A 12500-nucleotide genomic window follows, 5' to 3' on the forward strand; every position below is an offset into this window, starting at 1 on the left:
GCTCTCTCTCTCTCTCTCTCTCTCTCTCGCTCTCTTTCTCTCTCTCTCTCTCTCTTTCTCTTTCTCTCTGTAACGTGCTCCTTACTCTTCGGTGTGTCTTCTCTTGTGCGCTCGCGCGGCCTACTCAGTCGACACGCAGCTGTAAATACAAGTATTCCATGTATATAGGAACGCGAACTCGCCCAGTGGTAACATCGTCGCCGATCCGCCATTGCGACACCAATACGAGCTTACTCGTCGAGAGAGAGAGAGAGAGAGAGAGAGAGAGAGAGAGAGAGTGGGAGGGAGTGGGAGGTAGTAGCGAGTGAGGGTTGAGGAAGGGAGAGGACAAGAACGAGCTTGTGTTTCGCGTATCTCTAAGGTAACTTGCAACCAGGTCTTCGGCGTTTCACGTTAATGCAAAATTATACGCAAGTTTGAGATGCCTACGATCCCTACGTCATATATATGTATATATATATATATATATATATATATATATATATATATCGCTCCCCACCTCCCCTTCCTGGACTCTATTTACTCCTTCGCTCTTTTCTCTTTACGAAATAAATAATATTTTCACAGGGGAATTGTCAACAATGACGTCGCAACGATATCGTCCTACCAGCTGTGTTTGTTTCTACTTCTCTCTTTTTTTTTTTTTTTCTTCTTCTTTCCTCTGTATTCTTTCCCCCTCCCCTCCCTCCCTCCCTCCCTCCCTCCCCCATTCTGTTTTATTTCTCTCTTTTTTCTCTTTCGCTTTGCTTCTTTCCCGCCTATCCTTATTTATATACAAATATATAGAGGAAATGAAATCTCCTTGGTTTCGCGTTATTAAGAGCCGCGCGGGCCCGCTACCCTCGACTTCGTCACACGCTTACACACATAGACGAGTATATCGCGTTTATCAGACGTTGTATTCTTTTAATCTAATTAATATTGAAATGTCCAAGAAGATGAAGAAGAAGAAAAAAAGAGGGGGTCGATTTTTTTTTCTTTTTTCTTTTTTTTTTTCTTTTTTTTTGGGTAAGGGTGTAGGATAAATGCATCTAAAATAGAATAGAGAAATCATAGAAACAAGTGGTTGGAATAAATAATTATCAAATGAATGTATCGAATACTTTTTACTGGATACATTTATACATTTATACAGTTTTATCGAGACAGTGTGCCTTAAACATAATTTCCTTCATCTCTCTCTCTCTCTCTCTCTCTCTCTCTCTCTCTCTCTCTCTCTCTCTCTCTCTCTCTCTCTCTCTCTCTCTCTCCCTCTCTGTCATGAAATTCTCGCTCGAACCCTCCATTATTCGAGCATCGAATCGAAAATCTGGTAATATTTCCAGGGTGTACGCCTCCTGTCCTACGAGAATTTCTCCGCACTTTCCGCAACCCTCATCTTTCCCCCTTCGTTCCGTCTACCCCGTCGTTCCACCCTCCCCCGTCGTTTCCTCTACCACCTTTCCGTCCACTACCCTCCTCCATTTTGTCCGGACGATAGCACCCTTCTGCTCATCTATCCTTTAAATTCGTTTTAGCTTCACCCTCCCAAAAGCAACGCATTGATATTTGTTAGCGCGTATTACGTGCCGACATTGATTGACTCTCCTCGTTTCTCGCTGATCGTTTCGCAGAGATTTCGTTTTTCGAAATCGTTCGAAAATATTATTCGGACCTTCTTTGGGTTTTCTTTTTTTTCTTCTTCTTTTTCTCCTGCTTCTATTTCTTGTTTTTTTTTTTTTTTATTTCTCTTTCTTTCCTTTTTCTTTCCTTTTTTCCTCGTCCCCTTCTCCCTTTTTTTTTTTTTGCTTCTCGTCATTTGTTCCTTTCTCCTCTTTCCTCTTCCCTCCTTCTTCATCCACCTCTTCTTTTTTCCTCTCTCGTTCCTTCTTCTTACTTTTTTTTCTTTCTGCTTCTCTTTTTTCCCCTTTTTCTTTATCTTTTTCCTTTTTCCTTTTTTTTTTCTTCCTTCTTCCCCCATTTTCCTGTTCCTCCAGCCTTTTTCTTCTTTTTTTCGTCGTTTATTTATCGACAGTTCGGCAAGTTCGTAGCCGAATAAAAGGAAAGTAAAGCGTATCGGAAAAGAGTTCTCGGTACGCGTTTCCGCGCCAAAAGTGATTTATGAACATCCCCCGACGTTTATTCCGATAAATTATGACAGAATCGGAGGAACAGTCGGCGCTTAACGACATCGTTGTCATAACGATTTTAAATGGAGAGAGAGAGAGAAAGAGAGAAAGAGAGAGAATGAATGAAGAAAAAGAAAAAAGGAAGAAAGATAGAAAAAAACATGAAAGAAAAAGAAGAAGATGGCTTACCAACTGGATTAAAAACCCAGATAGTGCGCAGAGGTAAATGCGGAGGTAAATACGGTACAACGATCCTTGCTCTCTGTGCGTTATCATATTTTTAAACGTGTATCTACCATCCACTTCTGTTTATAACACACAATACGATCAAACGTCGTCGCCTCTCTCTTTCTCTCTCTCTCTCTCTCTCTCTCTTTTCTTTTTCTTTTCTTTTTTCTTTTTATTTTATTTTCGTCCTTTTTTTCGCGCCGACCAAGAAAGATATTTTATTATGCCGCACAAAGGGGAAGTGAAAAATCGATCGTTCCAACTCTTCATCTCGTCTTCGTTTAAAACTTAAATATGTACTCGATAAACTCGAGTGAAAAGTACATAATTGTGTTACGTCTCATGTTAAATATAAGAAAATAATTTAACTTACCGTGAGTTAAATCATTGAAATCGATAATAGATATGATAATAGATATTAACGTTTTCATTTGATTATACGGCATATGTGTATGTACGAACGTACACACATACACGGACACACAAATTTAAAAGAGAGGGAGAGAGAGAGAGAAGAAAATTAAAAGACAAAAAACGAAACGAAAAAAAAAAAAAAAGAAATCCCATAAGCGTTTTTTTCCTTATACGAGAATATAAAGGACACGTTTGAAGCATAAATTAACAATGCTCCACATTATAATGGATAATATGGTAATGGATGGAAATAGTCTTCGTAAATATCACTTTGGATAGTTCTACGAATTCTCAGGCTTTTATCTCTGTGTGTCTCTGTTCTATGTGTTTGTATTTGTGTATTTGCGTATGTGTTGTCTGTATGTCTCTCTATTTCTCTCTCTCTCTCTCTCTCTCTCTCTCTCTCTCTCTCTCTCTCTCTCTCTCTCTCTCTCTATCTCTTCCTCTTTCTATCTCTCCCGATGAGAGCAATGAGCTCCCGCGAAAGCGACTGTAATTGGTCGCTTTGTACGACGCGTTCCTCCTGTATGTTGGGGCTCCGTTTATTATTTGCACACAGGATGCATCGTGCAAATGTGTGTGCACACGTGCAAGCAAGAGAGATAGGTAGGGATGTCCCGACTCCGGCTGTGTTTCGCGTCGAATGCGTTTCGATGCTATGCCGATGCCGAAGCCGATGTTTATTCAACTGCAGCTGTGTCAGCCTCGAGTAGCCGACGAGACGGTGTGCTGGTCGAAAGTCGATTCAAATGTGACTTTGATCGGCGATCGTTCTTCGAGAAAGGTTCTCTATCTCTGTCTTTATCTCTTTCTTATTTTCTTCCTTCCTCTTTTTTTTTTTTCCTTTTTTTCTTTCTTTCTTTCATTCTTTTTTTTCTTTCTTTTTTTCTTCCTTCTTCCTCTTCTTTTGACTTGGCCTTTAATCGCAAGACAACGCGTCGAACGTAATTACCTACTATTAATGTCTACGTTGTAATACTTTATGAATGGTTCATGCCGCTCAAACTATCCTCTTCCCCACTCCACCCGCATTATGTTCGTCAAGTTTTTTTTTTTCTTTTTCTTTTTCTTTTTCTTTATCCCGTCTCTATGATTTTATTCGTATGTAAGACGAAGTCGCGTTACGTGACATTAATTTCAGGGAAATAAATATGTTGCATTTGCATTTTTCGACATAGTCTTATTTATCGTACGAAGGCAGATAATTAAGATGGGATTTAGAACGGACATTTGTTTTTCCTCGTTTTTTTTTTTTTTTCCTTTTTTCTTTTTTGTTTTTGTTCTCAAGCCGACGTAACATATTGCGTTTACAAAATGATACTTATCTCTGTGATCGAAGATACGAGCAATAACATAATGAAAATTATAATAGAGTGGTTAACGTCGAAGACTTCGTCCTGCATTTTATATTGTATGCATCTAAACGTTCGTAAAAAAAAAAAAAAAAAAAAAAAAAAAAAAAAAAAAAAAAAAAAAAAAAAAGAAGAAGAAGAAAAAAAACCAGAGAAACAAAAAAATAAAAAAATAAAAGAAATGAAAAGAAAAAAACTGACTGATTTACAAATAAACGTGTAATCGTTGATATTTGAGAAAAATTATTATATGAAAAAAGAAATACAATATTACCTTTCAATGTTTAATTATATCGATCTTAGTCGAAATAATCTTGATGATGTTTCAGAAGGAAAATTATTTTTTTTCTTTTGTATAGGATAATAATACGCGTCCATTGCAAGAGACTCCTAATGAAATTCTTATGTCTGTGATTAAAGGGGATAAAAAAGAGAAGGGGGTGGGGGCGAAAGTAGTCCTTAGAAAAAAATGTTAGATAAATATTACCGTGAAAATTCAGAATAAATTGGAGTAGGTCTAAACGGGTTTTTTCTTCTCACGAGGAGGGCCATTGAAAAATAAGAAAGTTACCAAAGTTTTCGTAACTCTTAGCTACGAGAGAGAGAGAGAGAGAGAGAGAGAGAGAGCCCTTAAGAAAGTTCTCCTGCTTACGTCATCACGATCGTTGGACTATCTCAGGCCCTTTCGAGAGACCTATTACCTTATTTACGATTCGCATGGCCATTATCTCCTGGCAACAAAGTGAACCAGCCGGTTTTTCGATACTATATATATATATATATACATACATATATATATGTATGTATGTATGAATAATGTATATATATATATATGTATGTATGAATGATGTATGTATATATATATATATATATATATATATAGTGTGTGTGTGTATATACACACGTATTTATTTAAACATGTGTTATACACTTATACGGACGGAAACGTAAATGCACGCATTAGGCTGACGATAGTACGTACGTATATACTTACACAGTTTAGTTCGATTTGATGGTGTGAAAAGGGGAAGAATCGGTTGGACAATGAATACAAAAGGTACCGTACACAAAACAGAACAGTGCATATGTGTATGAGAAAGAGAGAGAGAGAGAGAGAGAGAGAGAGAGAGAGAGAGAGAGAGAGAGAGAGAGAGAGAGAGAGAGAGAGTGAGAGAGTATAAGTGTGTGAAAGAGAGGGTGGTGAAGGGAAAAAGGATTTTAGAGGGATGGGGGGGGGAGAAGAGTTAGTATGGCACATACGTTCGTCGGACGAACAACGCGCTGAGGCTTATAGTTAGTGGGGATAAATCGTGCAGCCACCTCAGTGAAGAACGGAAAAGAAAGAGAGAGAGAGTGAGCGATTTTTTAGCTTCGATCGTTAATAACGCTACTGTCAAAACGAAAAATGAAAAAAAAAAGAAAAAAAAAGAAAAAAAGAAAAATAAATAAAAGGGAGAGAAGAGAACTGATAGAATAGGAAATAGCGAGGCCAAGAAAATTTTCGATAAAATTGATTTTACCGATCGCGTAGCGATCCTTTAGAAACGACAATGCTCGATCGCAAATGCGTATATTCTTTCTTGCGTGCTCAAAGTACTCGATTTATTAACTCAATAAGCTCACAGAGAGATAGATAGAGAGAGAGAGAGAGAAGGGGGGGGGGGGAGGGAGGAAGGGAGGAAAATCCGATGGACCCGTCAAAGGGATATATTCGGAGGTAGAAAAAAGCTAAAGGGTTTTGGGGTAGGAGGAACACATAAAGCGATGTAATTAAAAAAATGTGGGTCCGGTCTTTGGATGATTAAACCGATCAGACGCGAAAAAAAGAGAGAGAGAGAGAGAGAGAGAGAGAGAAAGAGAAAGAGAGAGAAAGAGATAGTATATTCAATCAACGTTGATTGATACGCCAGAGATCTTTCGTCTTCGTCTAACACTCGGACACGGATAACCAATGGATAAAGTGTTTATTATATATGTCGCACTTTTATCGAAACCTTGTTACGAGCGATTAATTTTCTGATTAAGCGAAATGAAAGTGTTTCCCCGTTCATTTCGATACAATTTTACAATTGGTAAAATTTAATAAAAAATTGTGATATTTCAAGCGTTCTTCCTTTTTTCTTTTTTTTTTTTTTTTTACTTTCCTCCTTTTTTTTTCCCCCCACGTTCTTTTTCTCCTCCGTAATATTTAATGTATTCCGATTGGATTTCAATGAGTATAACGGATTTAATGAATTAATAATTCATATAAATATCTATTGTATTATCGTCTATCTTCTTTCGTAATATAAAATTGAACGATACGTTGTTCGTAATGTGCTAATCCATAATATCAGAATATTATCGATTGATTTTGATTGTGTCTGTAAATTCGTTCAACAACAATAAAAAAAAAAAAATATATATATATATATATATTCTTTATTTTTATTTTTTTATTGTACAATAATAAGCGAACAAAAAGCTATAAAATTGTTTTAACGATTACGTTTTAAAAATAAATCCAAATAAAGAAGGAAAAAAAGAAAAAGAAAAGAGAGATAAAAGAAAATACCTTTGAAATCGTCGCATCGTCGTGTAATAAGAGTCGCATTTAAAAATAATATATTGATTAAATCTAAAGAAGAGCAGGTAGATTAATATATATGATCGATGTGAAAGCCATTTAAAGTTCGTACTTGTGAACTTCGGAATCAGCTTCGGAATGATTTGCAAATCCGACATTGCGGTCAGGGGTTTGGCGAGCGAAAGAAAGAAAGAAAGAAAGAAAGAAAGAAAGAAAGAAAGAAAAAATAAAGAAGGACAAAAAGAAAGAAGGAAGAAACAAAGATAAAAGAAAAAGAAAAAAGAAAGAAAGAAGAAAATCGATGGATGGAGAGGAGTAAGAAAGAGAGCGCGTTTCTTGTTGAAAGTTGGCTTTTGTGTATCGCGGAAAAAAAACGCATCTCGGTGTTCTTAGTCGAATACCGAGAAGGAAAGCGAATCGATAGTCAGCTACCCTTTTCCATGTTTTCTTTTTCAAGATATTGCAAGCTACACGCTTCTCGTTCTCGTTCTCGTTCTCGTCGTAGTCGTCATCTTCTTCGTCGTCGTCCTCATTTTTCAGAACGATTCGCGTAAAAGCGAGATGAAAATGACAGAAATGACGAAGTGCTCGGTAGTGGGGAGTGGGATGGGGGTATAAGGGTGGAGAGGGGAGGTGCTTTGCTCGGTTCGTTCTTACCCTTAAGATTTATAGCCGTGCAGAAGCTAAACGACGAGCAAGATGGAGCACCCGTGTCGACCTTTAAGAACAAAGTCCCGTTAAATGCAAAACGTTCGAGCTCTTTGCGTCGAAAATACGTAAGAGGGAAAGAGAAAAAGAAAGAAAGGAAGGAAGGAAAGAAAGAAAGAAGAAAAGAGAAAAAGAAAGAGAGAGAGAGAGAGAGAGAGAGAGAGGAAGAGGAAGAGGAAGAGAGAGAGATAAAGAGAGATAAAAAGAGAGAAAAGGAGAGAGAAGAAAATAAAAAGAGACGGGAAACAGTACGAGCTTTACTTTTCTTTCGGAACGATGAGACAGAGAGAGGGGGAAAAAGAAGGAAGGGTGGGAGGAAGAGTGGGTTGAAGAGTGGGAGGAAGAGTGGGAGGAAGAATGGGAAGAAAATAAAAAGAGACGAGAAATAGTACGAGCTTTACTTTTCTTTCGAAGCAATGAGAGATAGAGATAGATAGATAGATAGATAGAGAGAGAGAGAAAGAGAGATAGAGAGAGAGAGAGAAAGAAAGAGAAAGAGAAAGAGAGAGAGAGAGAGAGAGAGAGAGAGAGAGAGAGATAAATCCGATTTTAAACAAATCCATCAGTAAAATTGATTCGCATGCGTTACGTCCGTGATAAAGCAACTATCTCGCTTTATCCAGTTTTGACGAGAGATATATACATATCTATCTACCTACCTATCTACCTACCTACCTACCTATCCACCTACCTACCCACCTACCTACCTGCCTATCCTATCGCGTACGAAATTTTCCCCACCTAAAACGAGCGTCGATTGGGACGCGCGTCAAATATACGTAAAGCGTGGCTAACCAGCGGAACAACAACCTGTTCGATGACTGTTCCGTTTGATGATTGCAACAAGTGAGGCCCACCACCGACGCCCTCTAACCCGTTCCGAAACCGTTTTACCACCGACAGCTACTCCCCGTTTCGAATTCAACAAGTGGCCAAATCATTCTACCCGAGCCTCGGTGGACCCTCGAAAAACTGGAATTTTCCAGCCGGTGGACAGTCATTGACCATTTAACGCTGGAACGGAATTTTCCAGCCAGATAAAACGATTCTTCCTATCTCTTTCTCTCTCTCTCTCTCTCTCTCTCTCTCTCTCTCTCTCTCTCTCTCTCTCACTCACTCTCTCTCCCTCTCTCTTTCTCTCTCTCCCTCTCTCTCTCTTAAACATACACACACGTACACACAGACACGTATACGCATACATATGCGCATTCTCTCTCTCTCTCTCTCTCTCTCTCTCTCTCTCTCTATATATATATATATATATATATATATATATATATATATATATATATTTCTTTATCAAAGGAATCGTTTACTCTCTAACAATTTAACGTATTTATGTATATATTTATATTCTTACACCTTCTCTACTATTCGCTTATGTTTTCTCGTAAAGATCGGTACGATGACGTTTATGAAAGAAAGCCCTAAGTCCTACTCAATATCTCTTTATTCGTTATCAAAGGAAACTGTGGGAGGTGGAAAGTCGAGTCGAGCGAGTCGAGTCATCCCTCTCTTTCTCTCTCTCTCTCTCTCTCTCTCTCTCTCTCTCTCTCTCTCTATCTATCTCCATCTCTATCTCTATCTTTACCTCTATCTCTATCTCTCTATCTCTTTTTCCCCTTTTCCTTCTTCGACTTGGAGGTAGAGCCACGGATAGAGGTTCCTTTACAAAGCCGATCGACGTCTCTGCTCAAGGGTCAGGTACAACGTAATCATTACTGTCATCGGAAAGCCCCGATCCTTTTCCTTCTCGTAATTTCAGTCGGCAAAAGTACCGTTGGTATAGGAGCCTCTGTGAAGAAGAGTCTCTGGACTAAGACCTCGGTGGTACATACCTGGTGGAATGGGTCTCATTAAGGACGCCTTCATAGCCCTTCATCGTTGCTTCTTCAGCCCTCGCTTCTTCTATCCCTATATTCCCGACCGACCTCTCACCTACCTACCTACCTACCTACCTACCTACCCACCTACCTACCTACCTGCTTGCCTTCCTGCCTGCCTGCCTGCTCGCCCGCTTGCCTGGCTGGCTTGCTTGCTTGCTTGCTTGCTTGCTTGCTTGCTTGCTTACCCTCCCTTCCTCCATCCTTCCTCCTCTTCCCTCCTCCCATCTTCCTTCTCCTCCCTCCCCCATCTTCTTCTTCCTCCTCCTCATTCTCCTCCATCCCATCTTACCCTCGACGAAGGCGCTCGTCTTTTATACCTGGATACATACCTTGCTTTCGTGTTTCTCTGAGCTGACGGCACACCTCTACTCCTTTTTTTTTCCCTCTTTCTTCTTTGTATAGACAGCGTACCACAAACACTGGTCTCTCGCATAATATGTAGGTACGCGTGTACTTGCATGTATACGTGTGTGCGTGCACGCGCGCACAACTCTCTTCTATGCACACGTCTACGTACGTACGTACGTACGTACGTGTGTGTGTGTTTTGTGTGTGCCTTTTTCGCGTGCACCAACTTCTTCTCAACCGACCCCAAAAGGCACAAATCGGCTGTAGTAGTAGTTCGTCGTACGTCGACGAGTCCAAACTTAATTTCGTCACGAAATGCGAGATTTTTTTCTTTTTTTTTTTTCTTCTTCTTGCGATTCTTATCCTTTTCTCTCTCTCTCTCTCTCTCTCTCTCTCTCTCTCTCTTTCTCCTCTTTCTCTTTTTTTCCTCTCTCCTCTTCTTTTTCTCCCTTTTTCTTTCTTCTTCTTTTTCTTTGTTTTTTTTTTCCTTCCGTTTCTTTTTTTTCTTTTTATGCTTTTTTCCCTTCTTTTTTTTTTTTTTTTTTTTTTTACCGACACACTTCGACCATTCCCGTGAGACTGCAAGATCTCGAATATATTTCTTCTCATTGGACAAATGGGAATTATTTTATATTTACGTTTATGTTCGTGATATTGTGATTCTTTTGCATTCATTAAGACTGTTAAATCGATTCGAAGAGATCATTAATCAGAATTAAATCTTAATGTTAATGAAAAACTTGATAAAATTTTAGCAGTAGCATATATATATATATATATATATATATATATATATATATATATATATATATATGTATATGTATGTATGTGTGTATATATGTGTAATACGCACGTATATTTACACACAGCAAAGGAGTAAAGTATTCAGACAATAAGTTCCTTCTATGTATAATACGTACGTTTATTTACATATTTACATAGAACAGTGTGGACAAAAGTATTCGGACAGTAAGTCCTTTATGTATACGCGCCCGCGCGTATGTGTGTGTATATATATATATATATATATATATAAATATATATATATATTTATATAGAATTGGGGACAAAACTATTTCGACAGTAGAAAATTTGGAAATATAAATGGAACTATATTTTCTTAAATTATTAATAATTATATTGACGTCAATATTATTGAAGGGTAACGTTAGTGGGAATAAAATGGTATTTAAAAGAAAACTAAAATATAAAAAGAAATGAATAACAGTGCTTCGCAAGTTATTATACAATATTAAAAATTCGCGTAATGGTAAAATTTAATTAGAATGGTATTCATTACATTAAATTTTGGTAAACATATAAATGATATCACTGAAATTAAAACTATATTTCGTTTAAATACACGTACAACAGTAATGATCGATCCTTTCAAATGGTCCCGTTTTAAATGAATCTACATTTGTAACGATACATTAAGAATAATAGTTCAAAGTTATTGGCAATAATCTAAAATATATATTGACTTATTGAAATGACATTAAAAGAGAAATATATTATTACAAATTTATTCGAGCGATATAATAAAACATATTTGAACAGAATTATAATAATATATAATATCATTGTTGCGTAAAATATTGAAAAGAATTTTTTTGTAATCTTTTAAAAGAAAAGAGATCGATCAAAAGATTAAGAAAGTTGAATTGTTCGAATTATTCCAAGAAAAATCGGACGTACAAGTAGTACATTCAAAATTGCATTTAAGGATAAAATCAGAAAATAAATTCAATCCGACAAAATCATTTCGTAGGTGTATTAGTGTTATCTATCGAGCGGGATATAAATCTGAGCAGGGGGGAGGGGCGGTAACCATGAAGGAATCATTATTCATGAAAGGGATTTAAAGAAAGGTACTATGAAACAAGAAACAAAAAAAAAAAAAAAGAAATAATTTACTTTCTACGTATAAATTTACATTTATTTTTATATCTGAAATTATATATAATCCAATATTCGTGCCAGAGGACAACATACATAAATATATAAATGTATATAAATATATATGTACATATAAGTGTGGATATATATTAATTATAAGATATTTATATATATATATATATATTTTTTTTTTTTTCTTAAAGATATTTCATATATGATATCTAAAATTTTTTTTTATACACTGTGTCCTTACTGTCTTTTTTTTTTGTTTTTGTTTTTTTAGCAAACCGATACCAGCTAGTAATCATATTTTATGAATAAGAAAAGAAAATGTCGTACAAACATAGGCTCTATGTACATAGGTATTATTATCGTAAGCGATGAAAAAAGGCCACAAATTATAAAAGAACTACGAAGTAATACAATGTGTTGATTTTCGTTCGATAAAGTATGAGAACAAATTAACAAGGCTTATTTAATTTGTTTACATAAACTGTGTGTTTACTAATTGAGGTCGTCATGGATAGATAATGTGATCTGATTCGTAACATCAATAATGATTAGTAAATTATAAGGATTTGTAAGTAGTTACATACATTTTACAAATATAAAATTGTATTGAAATATTTGATAGATGTTAGTACTGTGTTTATAAGAGCGTACGACATTTTTAAATGAAATTAACGTAAGTAATTATAATTTTTTAATGAAACATTTTTTACTTTTTTTTTCGAGCCCTATGTTTACTGTAGAATATTTCTCTTATTTTTTTAATTGTAGAATATACTGACAACATTTTGCTAAAAAAAGTAAGGACACCTTCTCTCTCTCTCTCTCTCTCTCTCTCTCTGTGTGTGTGTGTGTGTGTGTGTGTGTGTGTGTGTATGTATTTATATATAGACACAATTATTAAGATACACATCATTCGTTCATTTGCCGTCGAGCTTGTCGGACGTACTTGGCTAATGTTTTGTTTGTTTTGGTTAAACTA

This window comes from Vespa velutina, chromosome 8 (assembly GCF_912470025.1).
Source record: "Vespa velutina chromosome 8, iVesVel2.1, whole genome shotgun sequence".
Classification (NCBI taxonomy): domain Eukaryota; kingdom Metazoa; phylum Arthropoda; class Insecta; order Hymenoptera; family Vespidae; genus Vespa; species Vespa velutina.